The sequence below is a fragment of the Mus caroli genome, unplaced genomic scaffold, assembly GCF_978045245.1.
Source record: "Mus caroli unplaced genomic scaffold, Mus_caroli_1 scaffold_1, whole genome shotgun sequence".
Taxonomy (NCBI): Eukaryota; Metazoa; Chordata; class Mammalia; order Rodentia; family Muridae; genus Mus; species Mus caroli.
In genome coordinates this window covers 145176661-145200236 of record NW_028227256.1, presented here as the reverse complement: position 1 = coordinate 145200236, position 23576 = coordinate 145176661, and the positions used below count along the sequence as shown (strand labels likewise).

Sequence of the window (23576 nt, the reverse complement as noted above, 5' to 3'; positions counted from 1 at the left end):
AGCTCCCTGAGAATAAACCATCAATCAACGAGTACACATAGAGGGACCCATGGTTCCAGCTGCATAAACTGCATCTTATCTGGCATCAATAGGAGGGGAGGCCCTTGGTCCTGTGAAGGCTCAATGACCCACCATATCGGGATGCTAGAGTACTGTGGCAGGAGTGGGTAGATGGGTGGGAAAACACCCCCCCCATAGAGGCAGGGGGTAGGGAGGAAAGATGGGGGTTTGCAGAGAGAACACTGGGCAGGAGGACAATATTTTATAAAATGACCAATAAAAAGGAAAGAATAGAAAAGAAAAAAGAAAAAGAGGTTGGAGATCTGAAGACTGCTTTTACATCAGAGACAGAGATGCAGAGTTTAACATTTGCCTAGCTGTTTCTTATCTTGCTTTGAGGATTACAGTTAAGTGACTGGATGAATCTCAGAAGAGACTTTGAACTTTGGACTTTTAACATTGTTGAGACTGTTATAGACTATAGACTGTACATTATAGACTATGGGTTCTTTGTAAGTTGTATTAACAGTACATTTTTTTTATTGTACTATGGGTATGTATGACCCCCTTATACTCACATGTTTGAACAAGCCTATGGGGACAGGGAGTGGAATGTGACGTTTTTCATATTCTTGGCCCAGGGAGTAGCATTATTAAGAAGTGTGGCTCTCTTGGGGTCAGTCTGACCTTGTTGGAGGAAGTGTCTCATTATGGGTGTGGGCTTTAAGACTCTCATCCTATCTCCCTGTAAGTCAGTTTTTGCCAGTTTGCATTTGGAAAAAAGATGTTGAACTCTCAGCTCCTCCTGTGCCATGCCTGCCTGAACAATGCCATACTCCCACCTTGAAAATAATATATTGAACCCCTGAAGCTATAAGCCAACCCCAATTAAATGTTGTCCTTTATCAGAGTGTCTATTAACATCAGTAAATCATTAAGGCAGAGGGTATATGTTTTGAAGAATAATTTCCATGAATACACAAAATAGGTTTTACAGAAAAATTAGCCTAAGATATATTTAAGAACTACAAATATTCAATATAGATATAGTAAATGAAATAAGACTGGTGTATGGACAAGATAAAGAAAGACAGAAAGGCTCTGCCTCTCAACAAGGACTGGAAAATTTATGGCATGGAATACTTTGGGCTAAAATGATTATTTAAGCTGTGAAGTACATGTGTGCCACCCTGTAAAGAATTTCTTCAAAGGTGTCTGAAACTTAGGTGTGAAGCAGTGTGAGTTACTTACTCAAAGTGAAGTTAGTAGAGAGTGTGGTGATAAGCAACGTGCAAGGGCACTGCTGTGACTATAATATTGTGCCATACACAAAAAAGTAGATGTTACACTTTAATGGTGTGGGGCTGTTTGATAATGCATCATGTAGGAAGAAAGGCCTTTCTATATGGAATTCTGCACTTAAGTAAACTTTTGCTCTTTCACATACATAGCTATTTGTCTTCTAGATTATGATGAACTTTGACTTCTTAATTTCTTGCTTTCTTTATGTTAGATATTGTGTATACCTTCATCTCTTCTCTAATGTCTTGTTACATATTTTGTTGTTTCAGGCCACAGAACCAACATCAAATAATAGTTTACTGTTTTACCGAAACTTCTTTTTATGAATGAGGACTATGGGGGACATTCAAACATCAAATATACATAATTTTACAGACTCTTATTTTTATCCTTAGTTCTAAGGCATCAAAAGGAAACTGTATTGCCACAGGACATGTTTATATATTTGCTTGTTTGCCCATTTTTAATAAATATTGATATTTTCTTTAGGTAATGTACAGTCAATTTTGAAAATGTAAGTGAATACTGTGTGTGCAAAAATAATATTGTTACTCCAGCTTGTTTCTTCAGAACGTTGCTTGGAAAATTGTTTTCCAGCCTTTCACTCTGAGGTAGTGACTGTCTTTTTCAGTGAGGTGGGTTTCCTGTAAGCAGCAAAATTTTGAGTTCTGTTTGTGTAGCCAGCCTGTTAGTCTATGTCTTTTTATTGGGGAATTGAGTCCATTGATATTAAGAGATATTAAGAAAAAGTAATTGTTGCTTTCTGTTATTGTTGTTGTTAGAGTTGTGGTTCTGTTCTTGTGGCTGTCTTCTTTTAGGTTTGTTGAAGGATTATTTTCTTGCTTTTTCTAGGGCGTAGTCTGTCCTTGTATTGGTGTTTTCCCATTATTATCCTTTGAAAGGGTGTATTCATTGAAAATATATTGTGTCAATTTCGTTTTGTCATGGAATATTTTAGTTTCTCCATGTATGGTAATTGAGAGTTTATTTGGGTATAGTAGCCTGTGCTGGCATTTATGTTCTCTTAGTGTCTGTATAACATCTGTCCAGGATCGTCTGGCTTTCATAGGCTCTGGTGAGAAGTCTGGTGTAATTTGAATAGGTCTGCCTTTATATGTTACTTAACCTTTTTCCCTTACTGCTTTTAATATTCTGTCTCTATTTAGTGCATTTGTTGTTCTGATTATTATGTATCTGGAGGAATTTCTTTTCTGGTCCAGTCTACTTGGAGTTCTGTAGGCTTCTTGTATGTTCATGGTCATCTCTTTCTAGAAGCCTTATTTATAATAGCCAGAACCTGGAAAGAACCCAGATGTCCCTCAACAGAGGAATGGATACAGAAAATGTATCCATTTTCAAAATGGAGTACCACACAGCTATTAAAAACAATGGATTTATGAAATTCCTAGGCAAATGGATGGATCTGGAGGGTATCATCCTGAGTGAGGTCACCCAATCACAAAAGAACTCACATGATATACACTCACTGATAAGTGGATATTAGTCCAGAAGCTCAGAATACACAAGATAAAATTCACAAACTACATGAAACTCTAGAAGAAAGAATATTTCAACATTGCTGAAACAGAAGTAAAAGAATTTAAAATAAACTACATGAAGATGATAAAAGTAGGTATTTAAGAGGAAATACATGCATACCTTTTTAAAACTCCAAACATCTCTGGATAGTCATTCCTTCAGTCTGCTCCACACTTTGTCTCTGTAACTTCTCCCAAGGGTATTTTGTTCCCTCTTCTAAGAAGAATCAAAGTATCCACATTTTGGTCTTTCTTCTAGAGTTTCATGTGTTTTGTGAAAGCAACCTGATTAGAAAATGATGTCTAATGAGGGGCAGGCAAAATACAAAACTGAATAAAGATTTTACAAAATGAGTCAAGTTTAGTTGAAACAATTTAATGAATGCAATGCCATTCGCTGTGTGCAGCTCAGTGAGTTCAGTCACTGCAGTTCCATGCAGGTCGGAGGAGGAGTTTTACTGGAACAGTTTTACAATGACAAGTTGCAGGTAAAAACAGAAGTCAGAGAACAAGAAGAAGCTGGAAGTTAAGAACAGATTGCCAGAGTTAGCTCATGGTCAAGCAGAAATATTCACTCAGAAGTTAAGAGAAGCCAATTGGAATCAATCAGCTTGGAGAGAGGACTGTGATCCAGAACAGCTGAGTTGAACCAGTCAGCCAGAGTTCAGAAAGAACTGGAAAGGATGAGCTTATTCATTTGTTGCCAATTACATCTGATAAATAATTGTTACATATATGTCCTTGTAACAACCTGAAAGAGAACACTTATAGTGTGGTATGAAGTTATAATTCAAAATACCTACATAACTTTTCATATACTCAGTCAAATGAAAATAACTATGGTTAAAATTGTTCTTTGTTACCTAAAATAAGAATTCTATGATGTAGCAGTAATTAGTTGAATTGTTGCCTTTATCAAGCTGTATGCTTTTATACTATGATCTATTTCATAATAAATATGATTCAAACAGGACATACTTTTACATACAGTGTTACAATATAACTAAAGACAGTCTTCAAAAAAAAAAAAAAGAGAGTATTCAGCAAGCAATGATTCTGCTGTCCCAGTTCTCAACAAGTCAGCATATACCTATCAAAATACCACCTCTTTTCAAATAAATTTCTCTTTACAGCAGTTTAAACTATCACCAAAAACAACATAGTGTAGATATCAGTTGTGATTTTTAATAAATATTTATTAGGTAACTGGTGTTATGACTTCTAGTCAATACTAAAGTCTTATCACTAGCAAATTTACCTTGTTTCAAAGGGTTGGATATTTCTGATCATAGTGATAAGCAGGTAGCATCAGACTCAATATCCTTGTTCTCTAATTGTTTGAGTATATAGCAAATATTGCCATAAAACATTTTGTAAATGTTATTCAAATTACTAATCACACATTATTTTCCTTTTAGCAATATCTCAAATTACTCTAGAGAAATAGAAATGATAAACTTGTGCTGTACAACAGAATTACTTCAAAGTGTCTACATATGTAGTTTATACAACAGCAAGATTTTGTGTATAGGTTTCATTTGGTTAATGAATCCTTAGATTTGAAGAAAAAATCAGAGCTATGAAAGATGAAAGTACAAATAGCAAAAGCAGAGATAAAAAGCATAAATATGATATGTCTGGTTGTATTGGTTTTGAAATGAGCAAAAGGATTTCAAGTCAAAGAACACTCACAGTTTCTGAAAGAAAAAAAATAATCACTGATAAGTGAGATACAAAATGAAATGGTGAAGGGAGCTATTCAGTCGGACAAAACTTAGTTCATAATCTGATGAAAATGGGCATATATCCTTTCTGAAAACTTCAAGCAATAACTTCAACATTGAAGATACTTCCTGTAAATCAGAAATCTGAATTAAGCCTACTTGTGATTGAGAATTACAGAATTGTAACAGCATACTTTGCCATGCTAATGGTACACGTGTTGTCTCAAAAATCATGAAAACTAAGCAGGAATGCTGTGAATTTAATGATAGAATGTCTTGGCTACATAGTACTCTGCATAACGTACTGTTATGTTCTTGTCTTGCTATTTTACTATAATTGAAACTCTCCCTTCTAGGGGGAGGGGGGAAGCATATGAGGTTACAGGAAAAAGGAAACTTGTAAAGTTTAGAAAGATTCTGAAATTTACAAGAATCACCAAACCCAAATTTAAATAAATATTAATAACTGCTTTGAAACTGAGACTGTACAATAAACTAAGATACCTACAAATTATGCAAGAGCACCAACAAACTAGTTATCTTGAACCATTACATTGTATTAGTGCAGGAGTTTTAGTAACGTGGCTGCCTTTGAGTCACCCATAAGAAACATCAATCAATTACCTGGCTAAATAATCTAAACTTGGCTGAAATAATTATTTTTGGTGTGCTGTGTTTATTTTATTCAGGAGAAAGTTAGTTTGTCTATGTATCTATCATCCATCTGTCTGTTTATTTATCTATAGTCTTCCTATCCTCTCTCACCCAGATCCACTTCTCTTTTTCATTTCAGAAAAGATTTGTTTTGTCATCTTTCTTCTTTTCTTGTCTTGTCTTGTCTTGTCTTGTCTTGTCTTGTCTTTTCTTGTCTTGTCTTTTCTTGTCTTTTCTTTCTGTTTTTTTTTCCTTTTTTGAGAATTTAATTAATGAGTCAGAATGAAATCAAATATTCAAAAAGGCAAAAAAAGACACAACAATGAATGCAAATGACATTTGTTTGGCTGTTCTTTTATATTTTATTTTATTGTTTGCAGTCATAAACAATATGAACAAGAAAACCATGAAAATGCCACATTTTTTATTCAAAAAGAATTAACTTTGATTTCAAAAGACAAATGAAAATTATTTACAAGCTTTGATATAACAATTACAAGTTAACAGACTACACAGTAATGAAATTAAGGGAAATTATGTTCATCAATGTAATATGCAATAATGCACTTAACAATATTATTTTTTAACTTTTTCCAATTTTTAATTAGGTATTTTCTTTATTTACATTTCAAATGCTATCCTGAAAGTCCCCTATACCCTCCCCCCACCATGCTCCACTACCCACCCACTCCTACTTCTTGGCCCTGGTTTCCCCATGTACTGGGGCATATAAAGTTTGCAAGAACAGAGGGCCTCTCTTCCCAATGATGGCCGACTAGGCCATCTTTTGCTACATATGCAGCTAGAGATATGAGCTCTGGGGGGTACGGGTTACTTTATATTGTTATTCCACCTATAGGGTTGCAGACCCCTTCAGCTTCTTGGGTACTTTACACTAGCTCCTCCATTAGGGGCCCTGTGTTCCATCCAATAGCTGACTGTGAGCATCCACTTCTGTATTTGCCAGGCACAGGCATAGCCCCACAAGAGACAGCTATTTCAGGGTCCTTTTAGCTAAATCTTGCTGGCATATGCAATAGTGTCTGCATTTGGTGGCTGATTATGGGATGGTTTCCCGGGTGTGGCAGTCTCTGGATGGTCCAACCTTTCATCTCAGCTCCATACTTCGTCTCTGTAACTCCTTCCATGGGTATTTTGTTCCCAATTCTAAAAGGAGCGAAGTATCCTCACTTTGGTCTTTCTTCTTCTTCTTCTTCTTCTTCTTCTTCTTCTTCTTCTTCTTCTTCTTCTTCTTCTTCTTCTTCTTCTTCTTCTTCTTCTTCTTCTCCTTCTCCTTCTCCTCCTCCTCCTCCTCCTCCTCCTCCTCCTTCTTCTTCTTCTTTTTCTTTCTTCTTTCCTTTTTTATTGAATATTTTCCTTTATTATTAGATATTTTCTTTATATACATTTCAAATTCTATCCGGAAAGTTCTGTATACCCTCCCTCCGCCCTGTTTCCCTTCCCACCCACTCCCGCTTCTTGGCCCTGGCATTCCCCAGTATTGGGGCATATAAAGTTTGCAATACCAAGGGGCCTCTCTTCCCAGTGATGGTTGACTAGGCCATCTTCTGTTACTTATAGAGCTAGAGATATGAGTTCTGGGGGTACTGGTTAGTTCATATTGTTGTTTCACCTATAGGATTGTAGACCCCTTCAGCTCCTTGGGTGTTTTCTCTAGCTTCTCCATTGGGGGCCCTGTGTTCCATCTTATAGATGACTGTGAGCATCCACTTCTGTATTTGCCAGGCACTGGCATAGCCACATACGAGACCGCTATAACAGGGTCCCTTCAGCAAAATCTTTCTGGCATTGTGCGATAGTGTCTGGGTTTGGTGGCTGATTATGGGATGGATCCCCAGGTGGGGTAGTCTCTGTATAGTCCATCCTTTCATATTAGCTCCAAACTTTGTCTCTGTATTTTTGTTCCCAATCTAAGGAGGAATGAAGTATCCACCCATTGATCTTCCCTTTTCTTGATTTTCTTGTCTTTTGCAAATTGTATCTTAGGTGTTTTATGTTTGTGGGCTAATATCCACTTATCAGTGAGTGCATATCTAATGACTTCTTTTGTGATTGGGTTACCTCACTAAGGGTAGCTTGACTCTAGAAATTCAAATTACCCCATTAAAAAATGAGGCACAGAGCTAAACAAAGAATTCTCAACTGAGGAATATCGAATGGCTGAGAAATACCTGAAAAAAAAAATGTTCAACATCCTTAATCATCAGGGAAATGCAAATCAAAACAACCCTGAGATTCCACCTCACACAAATCAGAATGGCTAATATAAAAAATTCAGGTGATAACAGATGCTGGTGAGGATGTGGAGAAAGAGAAACACTCCTCCACTGATGGTGGTATTACAAGCTTGTACAACCACTCTGGAAATCATTCTTATGTCCTTGCAATACACTTTCATTAATTGTACTATTCAATGTATTGTATTGGAAAATGTTTAGATGTTTTCATTTAATTTTTACTATTATAGATAATAGTTCATTCAATACCCTTATGCATGACATCACATAAAACTTTTCTGATATATATCTGGAGAGATATGATATATATTTTGGTAACTCAGTAGTTTGTTTAGAAAAGAAAATAGAAAAAGAAAGTTAATATAGAGAACCGAGTTAACATTGGTGTCTTTCTCTTCTGTTCCTTGCTTATATTTTGAGTTCTCACTAATATGAATCTGAAGCTCACTGTTTTGTCCTGAAGTATTTATTTTCCTTTAATCAGTAGTAAAATTATATGTATACTAACAAAAAATATAAAACAAAATAATGTGGAGCTAATGTGGAGCAATCCATATATGGTGCATTTATAGCATGTGACAATGGTATATACTAACCTAGAAACTTAAAAATGGTTTGGAGCCATAGAGGCATTTTTGCTAATTTTGTCTTGAATTGTGTTCTCATTAGAAAAATTTTGACAATGTAATTTACTTTTCTGGGTCTTATTAGCATTTTGGGCTTGCATTTCAAGTACATCCATTTTTCTTATTTGTTCAATATTCTTATGTAAATTTCTAAAATATTCCTTTATCTGAACAGGCAATAGGCTCTTTTTAATCCTAACCATAAAATAAAATTTAAAAATAAATATTTTTTCACTTAATTTGTACTTTTTATTTAATCTAAGTCTCTGCCCCATAAAATGCTATCACCTATATTGATAGTCTGTATTTCTACGTCAGATAAACACTTGGGGACCAGCTCTGCAGACATACCTACAAGTGTATCTCTTAGGTGATTCTAAAACCCATCAACTTGACAGTCAAGGTTAAGGACTGAGGTGTTCTGATATCTAACAAGAGTCCATACTGTGCAGCTTCCCTCCTTCAGTAAATGATGGGAACTGTGTCTTACTATGTGAATGTGAGTCCATAGAAAGAGTGATCTACTCTCAACTGACAGGTTCACCAGTGAGTGAATGAGCTAATCACAAGGAATCACAAGTTTGCTAAGTGATGCTTATGACCTCCAGAGTTCCTTTGCAGTTAACAAGCTTCTTTATACTTGAGTTCCTTGGAGCTCAAAGCTAATGATTTGAGATGAAGAACATGAAAAGCTTCATTCATGACACCTCACTAAATGAAGAAAACTTCACACCTCATTGCTAGCTTGGCTGTCCTCTTTGGATAATATGAGGTGGCATACATATAGGTCTGTGAAGATATTCCCTGAAGAGTATTGCAGGGAAATGAATCCATGATCTCCACGAAGATCTCTTGGCATGGTTAGGCATAAGTCACCTCTGTTGAGTCTTCTGCTGCAGATACATGTATGTCAGTCTAGCTGCATTTCTCAGACTAAATATCCTCCAAGTCATCATGTTTATTTTTTCTCGTTGTCTATGGCTGGACCAGAGTTCTTATATTTCACTTGGTTCCTGGTCTTACTATTCATGACCTTGTATTTGGCCCAATGGCTGCAGAGGGAGATGAAGAGAAGAAGGAAGAGGAAGAAGCAGACAGCAGCAACTGAGACCCAAACCACAATGGGAGACAAAGATGGACCTGGGATTGAAAGCTATTGGGGTCACTAGGCAGTGACCACTAGTGGGGATTAACTTTGAAAGAGGAAAAGCATCTGTAGGTTCACAGGGAACATGAGGAATGTGTTGTGTTTCTGATGTAAGCAATTCTGAGGACAGGAAGCATTTCCATCTCTGCAGAGGATGAAAATGTCAAAGAAATGAGGTGGGTGACAGATGAGAGTCACATTTATTTCTGAGAATCCCTGGGATATGGATACTGCATCAACTGTAAGGGATGGCTACTCCCTATAAACACCAGATACACCTATTTAATTTGGTTTTTTGCTTTAAATGTTTTTGATTACATTCCTTCCCCCTGGTGAGTTTTTCTAGATTTTTTCATTCCTATACACCTAATTTTGTGTTCTTTCTCAAAAAAAAAAAAAAGCCAAAAACCAAATATAACAACCCTCCCTTCTGAAAGCCAAGATATAAAATAAAACACCACCAAAAATGAAATAAAAAACATATATTCATCAAACTATAACCAAACAAAAAAGCACATAAGTACAGTATGTAGTCTATTAGCTGTTGGTCAAATACTCCTGAGCATGAGGCCTCCCCTGGAGTAGTTGGTATACCATTGGAGAAAACTGTAATTTTACCTTCCATCAAGTATAAATGACAGTTCAGTTGTTAACCTTTACTCTAATGTTTATGTTTTCATTCATTTATTTCTTAAAGAGTTTAGTGCTCCTCTTCATATTGAAGGAGGAGGCCCCTGCACCTAGCAACATACATATGGTTAAGGAATCTAACTTTCAGATATTTATAACATGCAGGCAAGCTTTCAGTGCCTCCAGTTATCTTGGGTCCTGTTTTCACACTGCATTATAGAGGAAGCATGGACCATAATATATGGCTTGCCTATGTATTTCATCATGGTTTCATTGTTAGGAATTTCTTTTCTGAATATGTCAATCACTTCCAATCTCAGAACCTGTGTTATGACATATCAAAACCTAATGGAGAAAAAGTTGTTTCTGCATCTCAACTCTCAAATAGGCTTATGTTCTATATTCTCAGATCCGTAACCATACTTGTTATTAACATCCCTCATTTGAGTAGATCCTTATGTTCCAGTCCTCATTTTATTTCTTTCTTTTTTATTATTTGTTATTTTATTTATTTATATTTTCAAATATTTTCCCCTTCTTGTTCTTGTTACCCCTCCACAAACCCCCATTCCATCTTACCTTTTCCCCCTCCCCTTTGCCTCTATGAAGGTGATCACCCACACACCCATCCACTCCTGCCTTACTGCTATAGCATCCACTTAAGCTGGAAAATTAAGCATTCATAGGACCAAGGACATCCCCCCCCCACTGATGACAGATAAAGCAATCCTCTATTACATGTGTGGCTGGAACCATGGGTCCTTCCATGTGTATTCTTTGCTTGGTGGCTTAGTCTCTGGGAGCTCTGGGTGGTCTGGTTAATTGATATTTTTTTTTCCCTATGGTGTTGCAGTCCCCAAAAGCTCTTTCAGCCTTCCCCTAACCTTGCCATTTGGGTCTCTGGGTTCAGTCCGATAGCTGGCTGTGAGTATCTGCATCTGAATTGGTCAGGTTATGGCCAAGCCTCTCAGGATATTTATACCAGTCCTCATATTCAATCTTTCCTCTGTGACTCATGGGTTTAATAAGACTAACAAGACCCTTGTTTTATATAACTAAAATATTATATACATTCGTGGAGTAATTATAAAATTAAAAAGAAACATTAATTATGAATTAAATTTATGATTTTTCAATACTTTTAACTGAAACATATGAATTAAACAAGAGGTATTCAACCTTTCTTTTTATAGTGAGGTAACACACACCTAGAAATATAGGCATGATATGTAATCACTTATATGGGAACATGGGTCTGAAAGTATAGGATAACCATGACCCAAACAATCCCCAGACCCAAAGGTATGAAATAATAAATAGGGCCCAAAAGAGGATGAGTGAATCTCACTCAGAAGAGGAAACAATGTATTCATTAGAGGTGGATGGAGAGAGGGAACCAGGATGGGGATCAGGTGTGAGGAGAGGGAGAAAGGGAAAGGGATGACAATCAATGGGGCATATCTCTTGGAGCACCTGGGTATCTGAGACAAGCCTGGTTCTGGGGAGCCCATAGGGGTGATTCTAGCTGAGATTCTTATGAGTGGAAGATATGGAGACTGAATTGGCTCAGTCAGATGTTCAGGTGAAATTCCAGTGGAGGGAGGGTGACACCAACTCACCTACAAAACCTTCAACCCAAAATTTGTCCTCCCTACAAGATGCATAGGGATAAGAATGGAGCAGAGATTGAGGGAATGGCCAGCCAATGACTGTCCCAACTTGAAACACATCCCATGTAATATAGCCAACCCAATCCCTAACACTATTAATGGTACTCAGCTATGGTTGGAGACTGGAGCCTAGCACAACTATCTAAAGAGTGTTTAATCCAGCATCTGATGAAAATAGATACAGAAACCCACAGCCAAACATCAGGCTGAGCTCTTTGGAGTCTTATGGAAGAGTTAGGGGATAGAACCAAGAAAGCTGGAGGGGTCAAGAACTTACAAAATGAACTAACCTGGATCCATGGTGGTTCGCAGTGACTGAACCACCAACGAAGACCATGCAGGAGTTGGACCTCGCTTCCTACATATCTGTACCAGATGTGCAGCTTGGTCTTCATTTGGGTCTGTCTCTGACTCGGTTGCCTGGCATTGGATTCCCTTACCTTAATTGGACAACCTAGTTGGGCTTCAGAGAGAGAGGGTGTGTTTAAGACTATTGGGACTAGATATTCCAGGGTGAGGTGGTACTAAAGGGGGCTTTCCCTTCTCTAAGGAGAAAAAGAGGTCATAATGAAGGGAGGCTATCTTAAGGGTGGGTCTTCGATGAAAGTGGGGTATGGATTCTAATGAGGATGAAAGGTAAATAAATAGGGAACAAGAGATATTAACGACAGTCACAAGAGAAAAAATATACAAATTTTTAAAATGAAAAAATCTATACTCATTTATTTCAGCTAGGTGTATTCATTACTGTTGGGTGAGCCATATGAAATTACATATTTCAGAATATACTATAAAAAGTAAAATGGTTACTATGATATTATGTCAGAACCATATTTTCTTATGCCGGCTACACATTGATATCTTTGTCAAGAACAAATCCTCTTATAACTTTAGAATGGAGAAACATAGCACTAGTAGTAACAGTGAGCTGTATTTCTTCTTTCATTTCATATGTCATTTATTTATTTCCTTGACTGTGTGGGTGGGTGAGCAAAGTTTAGCTTGGATATTGAAACAGTGCCAATATATTGAAAATAAAATTCAAGAGCTAATGCTCAGGAACAAATTACATTCCACGATGAAAGTAAGACTGCCAGGTATGCCAACAGACAACTGAAACGTATAATATTCAGGTGTGCAAAATGACTTCTTCTAAGGATTTGTAGGAAATGAATACTAAATTGGCCAGACTACACAGGCAAATCGTATGTTAGATCAGAAGTAGACACTTTAGTTTCATGAGTCATTGACTTGGAAAACTCTTTTATGGGTATAAAGGAAGAAGAGAAGAGAACCAAAAACACGATAAAAAATACAATATCTATTGCAAATGATGTCAGTTGGAGAGAAAAATGGTATGCTGCATAGGTGCTATAAAAATAAAGAATCCAATTTATCAAGAAAAACTTCGTACACCTGACATGTTTTTGACACAAAATTTGCAATAACAACATTTTCTCTTTGACTGAAGATCCCAGCTTCAATGAAAGATAAGAGTGAACAAATATTAGATAAGAAAGTTCCATATCTTTAAACCAATATTTTAAGGTTACACATTTGTTTCATAAAGTTATCTGTCAATCTATTTATATAGGTAGTAGGAAATGTGATGTCACATATACAATAAATAAAGTATTTTAATAGGTGTCATCCTACTAACAGTGATCAGAATAGTCATAAGTATACAAGTTTCAATATATGTTCATAAAGATGCTACAGTAACAGTGATTCACAAATTTACAAACATAAACATTACTTACTTAAATAATACATTGAGTTTTCTGTCCTATTACAAGTGTATGCCAAATTACAAAATATTCTTATGAACCAAATTACTTTGCTCATAAAAATACCTTTAGATATATAACCATATGAGAAATAAAAACAAATTAGGTTGCCTTCTTTGTGAAAATAAATCCTGAAGCTATAAATTCAGAAGTAGTATCTAAAACAGAGAACACAGAGTCAGGTTGTTTTTTATTTGTATCACGGAAAGTGTATGTTAAAAAGAAAAAGGAATATATGAGACCAGGTATAAGCAATGTAAATTTGATATAGAAAGAAATTCTGATAAGTAATAAGGAAATACTCTGATTAAAAGTTTTGTCTTATGTGAACTTAATTGAATCACAATTATCAATAAAGGAAAAAGCTATTAGGCAATCACTCCATGTTTCATCAAGATATCATCTGTAGAGAACATATATAATTTATAAGTATACTTTAAAAAGTCATATTTTCAGTTAATGATGACAATATTTCAAAATATATCACTTATTTATTAAATGTAAACACACAAATAATAGTAAAAATTACTAATACTGTTTTTCTGTAATTGCCTACATGATTCTAACATATATGTCACTATACATTGAATCATATGTACAACATATATATATATATGGTTAAGTCTCAATCTGATAATCTATTCTATTAGTTTCAGAGACAGAGGATGTTGGAACATAGGTGCAATGGAAATAATGAGTGAGAACTCTGGTTGCCCATTGGAATTTTTTTCTTTTTTTATTGGATATTTTATTTATTTACATTTCAAATGGTTTCCCCTAGGGAAACGCCCTATCCCTTCCTCCCTCCCCCTGCTTCTATAAGAATGCTACCCCACCCACTCATTTTTTAATTAGAGATGAAACTTGTGGATGAGTGGTTGGGGGTAGTATTACAAAGAAAAGTTATAAGAAAAAAGCATATGGAAACATATCATCTAGTAACTTAGTTAGATATATAATTTACAAACCAATTTAAAAGAGAGCTATCAGCCGGGCGTGGTGGCACACGCCTTTAATCCCAGCACTCAGGAGGCAGAGGCAGGCGGATTTCTGAGTTCGAGGCCAGCCTGGTCTACAAAGTGAGTTCCAGGACAGCCAGGGCTATACAGAGAAGCCCTGTCTCGAAAAACCAAAAAACCAAAAAAAAAAAAAAAAAAAAAATAGAGAGCTATCTTTCATTTCTGGATGGGACTTTTGGCAGATGATATGAACTACTAAAGAAGTCTCACTACCAAGGTGTTGGATAACTGTGTTAGAGTTTTTGGCCAGAAAACTACAGAGGCTCCCAAATTGACATACACATGGGGTTTATTTTGTTTTGTTTTGTTTTTTGCTTTTTAACTGAAAAACATAACTGGCATATTTAATTATCCCAATTTTTCCCCACCACAAACCCCCTATCCTCTTCCTCCTCCCCTGTCTCTATGATTATGTTCCCCTACCTACCCACCCACTCCTGCCTCAGTGCCCTAGCATTCTCCTACTCTGTGTCATGACAGGAAACCAAGAGGTTCCCAGGGTCCAACAAAGATGACATTAGCCAAAACACCCCCCAAAAGGCAGATAGAACCTGTAGAGACATATATTCTTATCACTCTTTTCTATTGGAAAAAGGAAAAGACCCTCCTGCTGAAGGTACCACATACTATCAATTCAAAATACAGAAGTTATGTAGTTGGAAATTAATTAAAATCCATCTCTGCATTCTAGTTTTTTTCAGTATCGAACATCAGGCTGTTTATAGAGAAATTGTCCCAATAGTCTTAACCAGTCTGAACCAGTTTATAATATAATACAATATAACGAGTTTCATACTACTAAATGACAAGTCAGAATGTCCCTGCTAATCCATTAGTGACATGAAGAAATAGGGGTAAATATTTGTTCTCTTATTGGAATTGAAGTCCATTTTATTTATTATTTGCTTGTTTATTTGTTTATTCATTTATTTATTTTTCATGAAGCAATTCATGGCTGTCCAACATGTTAAGAGTCCATGGCATAGTAAATATTCAACTGTAAAATAGGTACTTGTATCTCTCTCTTGCTTTGACTCAAGACTGGGAAACACCACTGAAGTGAGATCAAGAAGAATGTAAAACCTAAATGAGATTATAACTATGAAATGCATTTTATGAACATGATATAGCCACTTGAAAAAAATGAAAACACATTAATTCTAGTTACCTATGCCAATTCTACCAAAGACTAACCATTTGAAGAGTCATGACTAAGGAAGAGACTTATAAAGTCCCAATATTTCCTTGTAAACTAGTGATTATATAGATAGATTCTATAAATTGTTATAGATTATAATCCAATATAGTTATATAATCTAATGGTAGATTCTAAAAGACATAGATACATTTCTAAATATGCATACTTGTGAACAATTCAATTAGGCTCTAATTGACTTTTAAGGTGTATGGATTGGGAGTTGAAGAAGCAAGAGGAAGATAAGAGATAGTAAGGATAAGAATACAAAATGCATTATGTACAAGTATAAAATTGTAAATAAATAAATTTAATAATTCAGAACTTAAGGTCAGGAAGGCCAATATTGTTAATTAAGCAAAACATTAGAATATTAAATGAGACAAGATTGGTTCAATATAAACATGAAGACTCATTCTCTCGAGAAATGGCATAGGGAAGAACAAATTTTAATTGGTAAGGAAGAAATGTTTGATATTTATGAGTTCATAATTTTTGAATGGTACTGTTTATCGTTTTTATAAACATAAAGAGAAAACATGAGTTCTAACTCTAATGGAGTATTAGGATATCAATGAATAGAATAAAATGAGATAGATATGTATTTCAGTCTGAAGAATAATCCTGGGTGCTACATTTTTCTTCTGAATTATCCTCCCATATCCTGGATAATAATTACTAGGTACTAAATGCAGCAAGGTCTACAGAAAAAGCATGTAGAACCGATAAGATTATAATGACCAGGACATATTTAACTTATTGATTAATTTCTGAACATAAATGACTATTGAGATAAGAATGGACACATATGAAGCAAATAGGTATACAGAAATGACATTAAGGAGCTAATTTCTTTAAAATATTCTGCCCTTCCCTGCTTCTTCACTCTCCCTTATCCCCTCTTCTTCTGTCCTTAGTCCTCATTCACTTTATCTTCCTCCTTTCATTCTCCCTTCTTTCCCTCCTCCTCTCATTCCTCCTCCTCTCATTCCTTCTCTTCTCTTCTCTTCTCTTCTCTTCTCTTCTCTTCTCTTCTCTTCTCTTCTCTTCTCTTCTCTTCTCTTCTCTTCTCTTCTCTTCTCTTCTCTTCTCTTCTCTTCTCTCTCTCTCTCTCTCTCTCTCTCTCTCTCTCTCTCTCTCTCTTCCCCCCTCTTTACTTTCTGGCTATAATGAGGCATGACATCCTTCTTTTTTTTTTTTCCTTTCTCACTTTCTTTTTTTTATTACGTATTTTCCTCAATTACATTTCCAATGCTATCCCAAAAGTCCCCCATACCCCCCCACTTCCCTACCCACCAATTCCCATTCTTTTGGCCCTGGCATTCCCCTGTATTGGGGCATATAAAGTTTGCAAGTCCAATGGGCCTCTCTTTCCAGTGACTAATACAAGCTTCATCTAATGGGATCTCTTAGAATGTTCTGTTTCACCACAGGTATAGACAAAATAGAGTACACTGACCATCAAAAGAAACTTTGATGACCCCTAGAGCTCCCATGCATTAAATAACCAACCAAAGAGTACACATGGAAGGACTGATGACTCCAGCTGCATATGTGGCAGAGGATGGCCTTGTCAGGCATCAAAGAGACCTTGGCCCTTTGAAGGCTTGATGCTGTAGTGTAGGGAAATGCCAGGGTGGGGAGGCAAGAGTGGGTGGGGGGGAGCAACCTCATAGAAGTAGGTGGAGGGAGGGATAGGACGTTTCAGGGGTAGGACCAGGAAAGTAGATGACATTTGAAATGTAAATAAAGAAAATATCCAATAAAAAAGAAAATGAACCAAAATATTTCTCACATGAACATAGCCAGATTTTTGGCTAAATATTCAGAGCCATGTACTTGGAAATACCAAGGCCAGGAAGCAGGAGTGGATGGGTTGGGGAACAGGGGGAGGTGGGAGGTGATAGAAGATTTGGGGAGAGAAAACTAGAAAAGGGAATAACACTTGAAATGTAAATAAAGAAAATATCTAACTGCCCCCCCTCCCCATAAAAAAAAGATTTGGAGCCATGTAGTTTTGTAACATATATTTTTCAGTATAATAAAGCAGGTTTTAATAATTTTAGTAACACCTAAGTCTATGGAAAATACTATATTTCTGGATGCAAGAATTTTACAAAAGAGTTTTGAGTCTGCAATGTAAGGGCCTATTGTTTATGGCTTATTTAGGAAAAAAACTACAATATTTTGAAAGCATTATTAGAATTTAGATATAAAGTTCAATAATTTGTATTCTTCATATGAATACATCCTTTAAGAGCTGCACTTGAGTAAATTTGAATACCTTAGATAATGTAACTAGCCTTAGAATTAAGTATAAATCTTATTTTATGACTACTAGGAAGATGCCTTAAGTTATAAACCTGTATCTGAATGTCTTTGTGATACTATCATATCTGTTAATGAAGCATCTTTTTTTTTTTTTTTCAAGACAGGGTTTCTCTGTATTAGCCCTGGCTGTCCTGGAACTCACTTTGAAGACCAGGCTGGCCTCGAACTCAGAAATCCGCCTGCCTCTGCCTCCCTAGTGCTGGGATTAAAGGCGTGCGCCACCACGCCCGGCTTAATGAAGCATCGTAAGAATTTTAGATTTATAAAAATGAAAGTACAAGAACCTGATTGAGTATTTATAGATGCTTACTATAAAAATATTTTCTACAAATAGATTAACAATTGGTGTATTGTACAGTGTTATATCCTCATATTTGAATTATGTTTCACTAATTTATAAAGCAATATCTAAGTTCACTATTCAGAAGTTGAAATTGTTTAATGTAACTTTATTAAACTACTATTCAGGTATTAGAGTTGGAAATAATGATGCACATTTCTAAATCTAGGGAACAGGATGCTGAAGTCAAGACTATCCATGAGCTTGAGACATCTTGGTTTGTGTAACAATAAACTGTCACAAATTAACAAAACAATAGAAAGCAAAATTAATATAATGCTAAAATAAATACCATACATACACACACACAGACACACACACACACACACACATATACACAAAAGACCACTTAGAGTCTAAGGAGATAACTTTGTGCATAAAGTACTAATGTGTAAATCTGAGACTCAGGCACTTATGTTCAACCAGGAGCAATGTGTATGTATATAATCCCATAGCTGGTGAGGCATAGCAGACAAAGTCCTTGAGCTCAAATTGCCCATCAGCCAAAACAGTCAGCAACATTTTTAGTCACAGAACCTCTCAAAATATAAGGTAGATATGTTACTGAAATAAACACACAATAATGACTTCTGACTTTGTATATACAGATATAAAATAATAATGTATACATGAACAAGATGAGCATATACAAATATATTAAACATGCATATACCCACATTAAAACTGTAGAGGTAGTATGGTTGACCTATATATCCATTGACTTCTTTTTAACATAAATATTTAAAGTTCAAAACAGTTTAAAAGTAAATGTTATGGCCATAACATATTTGACATAAATGATATAAAATAATTTTATTTTCCTTAAGACATTCAAATAATATAATTCTGCTTCTTGTTTGTTGAACACTAGGCTATAGACCTTAGAGCCTTTCTGGACCTTAAACACTGCTTCCCAAACTTTACAATACTGAAACCATTTAATACAGTTCCTCATATTTAGTGCCCCCCAGGTATAACGTTATTTCCATTGCTATTTCCTAACTGTAATTTTCTACTGTTATGAATGAAATGAAGTATACATTTCTGATATGCAATTCCTGTGAAAGGTCTTTCATTCCCCAAAGTGTTTTCAACTTTTTGAACCACTGCTATAGAACAACTGCATTCACTATTTTGTAGTCCAGGTAAGTTTGTATATTGTAATTACACAATCCCTATAAAAAATGCAGTTTATGTTAATAACAGCTCATGAACAGAAACACAACCTCACCACAAGCCATCTCTTAGAGCACATATCTACCAGGAGCACACATTTGTTGAGTATAAATATGTTTCATGTGTCCACTCTCACCCATGAGAGTAAAGAAATGTGAGTTCCTAAAGAACACAAGGCTGAGAAGTTTCCTGGTGCCTTGGTTTCTTTCTAGCTTCATTTTGCTTCATGGGTTTCTAAAACTTTATCATTTGCTTTTGGTTAGAGGATATAAAGTGTTGTTGACAACCTAATTACAAAACTTATTTAATAGTGTTCTACTAAAATATAGGATTTTATATCAAAACATATTATTTAATTAAAAATGAATTATTTTCTTGTTATAATAATATAAATATAGAAATATGCATCTATTATATTTTATTACTTTCATTAATATATTTATATACATGCAAGAATTTGCTTGAAAAGAGTGCAATGATTAGAACAAGGTGTTGGATCATTTGGTACTGAACTAAGAGTTATTTGCAGGATATTAAATTTATTAGACTTGTGGTGGAATCTAAATTCCAGTTCTTGTGATGAAAAAAAATTACTTTAAGCACTAATCCATCACTCTATTTGCATGCTATATCTTTTAATTTACTTGAAAATGGCAATAATTCAAAATAGAAGTATAAAAGATTAGCCTTAATTGACCTAAGTAGATAGAATATTCATAGATATATACATATATACATACATATAAGTACTCAAATATAGATGATAGATGGATAGACTAATAAGGAGATTGATGTTAGATAAATAAATAAGCAGATAGATGGTGGGAAAATAGATAAACAGATTAAATAGATAGATAGATAGATAGATAGATAGATAGATAGATAGATAGATAGATAAAGACATATCTTCATTTTAGTCCATAGACATTATTCAAGACTGAGGTCTTAATTTTGCACTTGATACCCAAAACACAGGTAAAACAATAAGCATCCAGGTTGTTTGCTCACATCTGTAATTCCAATATTTTCTCTGTAAGATTAGAGGCAGAAATGGGAGATTTTCCTAGATTTGTAGGTAAGATACCTTAGAATACACAGAATGACATGAATATCAACAAGGTGGAAGAGGAGAAATGACTCCTAAAATTTTTCATTTGACCTTCACAGAAAAGATGTGGTATTGGTGTAGTAACACTCACAAACATCAGAAACATATACATATACACATTCCTAGTTATGTTGAAAGAGCTGTTTCTAATAAAATTAATACGACTTTATATATGACATTACAAAAGAACAGCTTGAAGTCAAGTACTAGATTAACTAAAATGTGAAACTATACTAAAAATAATGTATGTTTTAAAATATCAATTAAATAGATATAAAAATATACTGTGTTTCTTCTGCATATTCATAGTGGAGCATTCTTTTTGTTTCTTTTTAGTATTAATACATCTTTTACAAAGTGTTTATAAGATTATATATATTATCTCTTCTTTTTTTTTTTTTTTAAGATTTATTTATTTATTATATGTAAGTACACTGTAGCTGTCTTCAGACACTCCAGAAGAGGGCGCCAGATCTCGTTACAGATGGTTGTGAGCCACCATGTGGTTGCTAGGATTTGAACTCCTGACCTTCGGAAGAGCAGTCGGGTGCTCTTACCCACTGAGCCATCTCACCAGCCCCCATATTATCTCTTCTTTAATAAGCCAACATACTAAAACAAAGAAGCTCATGTCAGAAAAAACAACAACAACAACAACAACAACAAAAAAAAAAAAAACACCTTGTCTCTCTTTGACTAAATTTAATAGGGTAAGAAAGTAAATAACAAACTTTCTTTTCTTTTAAAAGCTGTCAAAATATGAGGTATATCCACCAACAATTAAATGCCGCACATACCAGTTTGAAAAGAATTTCAGGCACCAAAATATTTTCTCTAGATAAGGTAACAAGTGAGAATCTGTAGTGTCAGGTTTTATTGTGAGAGGGCAAAAGGATGTGTTGGAAACTTCATGAAGAAGATTCCTCTACACTCTTACCTCAGTGGAGTAGAAAAATTGTGTCAGTGTGGGATTGGGTATTGAAACTCTCCTCCTAGCTGTCTGAAAGCCAGTCTTCTCTTGTTTGTCCTTGGAAGAAGATGCAGTAATGTGCGCTACTCCATTCCATGCCTGTCTGTACACTGTGATGCATCTTTCCATGATGATAAAGGACAGAACCCCTGAAATCCAACCCCAATAAATGTCCTAATATAAGAGTTGCCTTGGTCAAGGTATCTCTTCACAGCAGTAAAACCTCAAACTAACTAAAACACCCAGTCTACACAAATCAGCTCATTTGAAGAGGGGAAAGGAATAAAGAGTAGGTATTAGAGGTGAAACCTAGAACCATGTATACCACACTGAAATCTAGTGTTCAGATGGGTTAAGGGGATGACTATAGCCATATAGGAAAGTGACTACCTTTATCACCCATCTTACAAGTCTGGGCAGCAGAGGATGAGTCAAGATTCCACTTGAGAATAAAAAAATCAAAACAAAACCTAAAACAAATCAAAACAGAACAAAACAAAACAAAAACAGTGTTAGTTAAGGCTGTTTCCTTGTGCTTCTGTTGAGTCCTCATTGAGAGATACATAGAAAACAAACAAACAAACAACAAAACCCTATACTAAGACCAGAAGATGCAGAGAACGTATTTAGATATTCATTGGCAACAGCAAACCTTACACTAGTAAAATAAACTGAAACATCAATTTTCATATTTGTTATATGGCTTGATAAGGCACTGGGACATACCTATATCTATGCTGAGATTTTGCTGCCCTGTCTATCTGCAGAACTCAGGCAAGTAAGGATCAGCATTAGCATCCACAGACAAAGAATTGTCTGTACTTCCAGAGTTATCAGCCAGTACAATTATCCTCAGGACAGTGAAAATAGGATGTTATATATTCAGAAGCCCCAGACAGAAACATGTACCCAGTTCAGATAGACATATATGTCCCATTATTTCACCATGAGCTATGCTCACCAGAGAGAGTCTTTTGACATTCTCATGGCTTTGAGTCATATATTCCCCATTGCTTATTTTCAACTTCTGAAACAAAAACTGTCTTCATCAATAGTTCCCCTAATTTAGAGTCAGGTAGAGTAAGGGTCTTATCTCAAGGCAGGGTAGAATTGAAAGCAAAAGTGTTCCCAGTGGTAAGTAGTCGGATCATTTTTTTTTTTTAACAGTGCAAGTGCCATGTCCTGGTGCAGGCTCTCTGCTGGGTGAAATTCTATGGACAAGGAGCTCTTTACTCTATTGATATGTGATCTTTCTTGCTCTTTTCTGTGATAAAACATTTTTCCCAATCTAATGCCTGAATGTGTCTCATCTTTCTTGGTTATCTTGACACAGTCAATAAAGTAGATTGACATCCACCTGGGCTGCTTCGACTGGTCTGAACTTTGCTCCCCTCCATGCAGAGATGACTCCCTGGGAGATGAGCACATGTTATTTGTTCAGAAGAATTTGGGAAGATTAGTTAAACTGAAGGGCAAGGGACAGTGACTTGACTGTCAAAGGTTCTAGAGAAGATTGGAAGTGAAGTATAAGACAGAGTAAGAATAAACACAGCTTTCATAGAGTTCTGCTTTGAAATGAAAAGATATTTGAGTTTCGAAATTTGGGTTAAACAAAAGTGTCTATTAATTGTGACAGTTTTAGACATAATGAGAAAATGAATAAATAGATTTAGGAAAGTACATAGTCATGAAATGGGCTGGATAGAAAGTGACCCTGTAATGAAAGGGGTTATGGTACTCAGAGGAACTAGAAAAATTTGCTGTAGATCAGGGTTGTTGCATATCACTTGGGGTTCTGTTTACAATGATACTTCAAAAGGCTAACGTGGCTGTGTTAAAGTATTGTTTCTATAGATTGTACAAAGTATTTTGGAGCCTGTGATGTTTAAAAGTCAGCCACTTATTTTGTTTCTTTGTTTGTATTTGTTAGGTTTTTTGTTTTAATTTGAACATAACATTAATCATTGTCTGTAGGACATGGATGATTTGATAAAAATATGTAGATGCATTCAGTTTCTAGTAAGGTTTTAGATGTCTCAGCTGCATTATTAAGTCTTATTAGTATGGGCTATGATGATTGCAAGTTCAATAAAGAATTTTT

The 23576-nt window shown here is 35.4% G+C and overlaps 1 pseudogene; it reads right to left on the bottom strand.

Moving 5' to 3' along the window:
• Positions 1-8813: 8813 nt before the first annotated feature.
• On the bottom strand, positions 8814-11849 carry LOC147006147 (killer cell immunoglobulin-like receptor 2DL2; annotated as a pseudogene).
• Positions 11850-23576: the final 11727 nt, after the last annotated feature.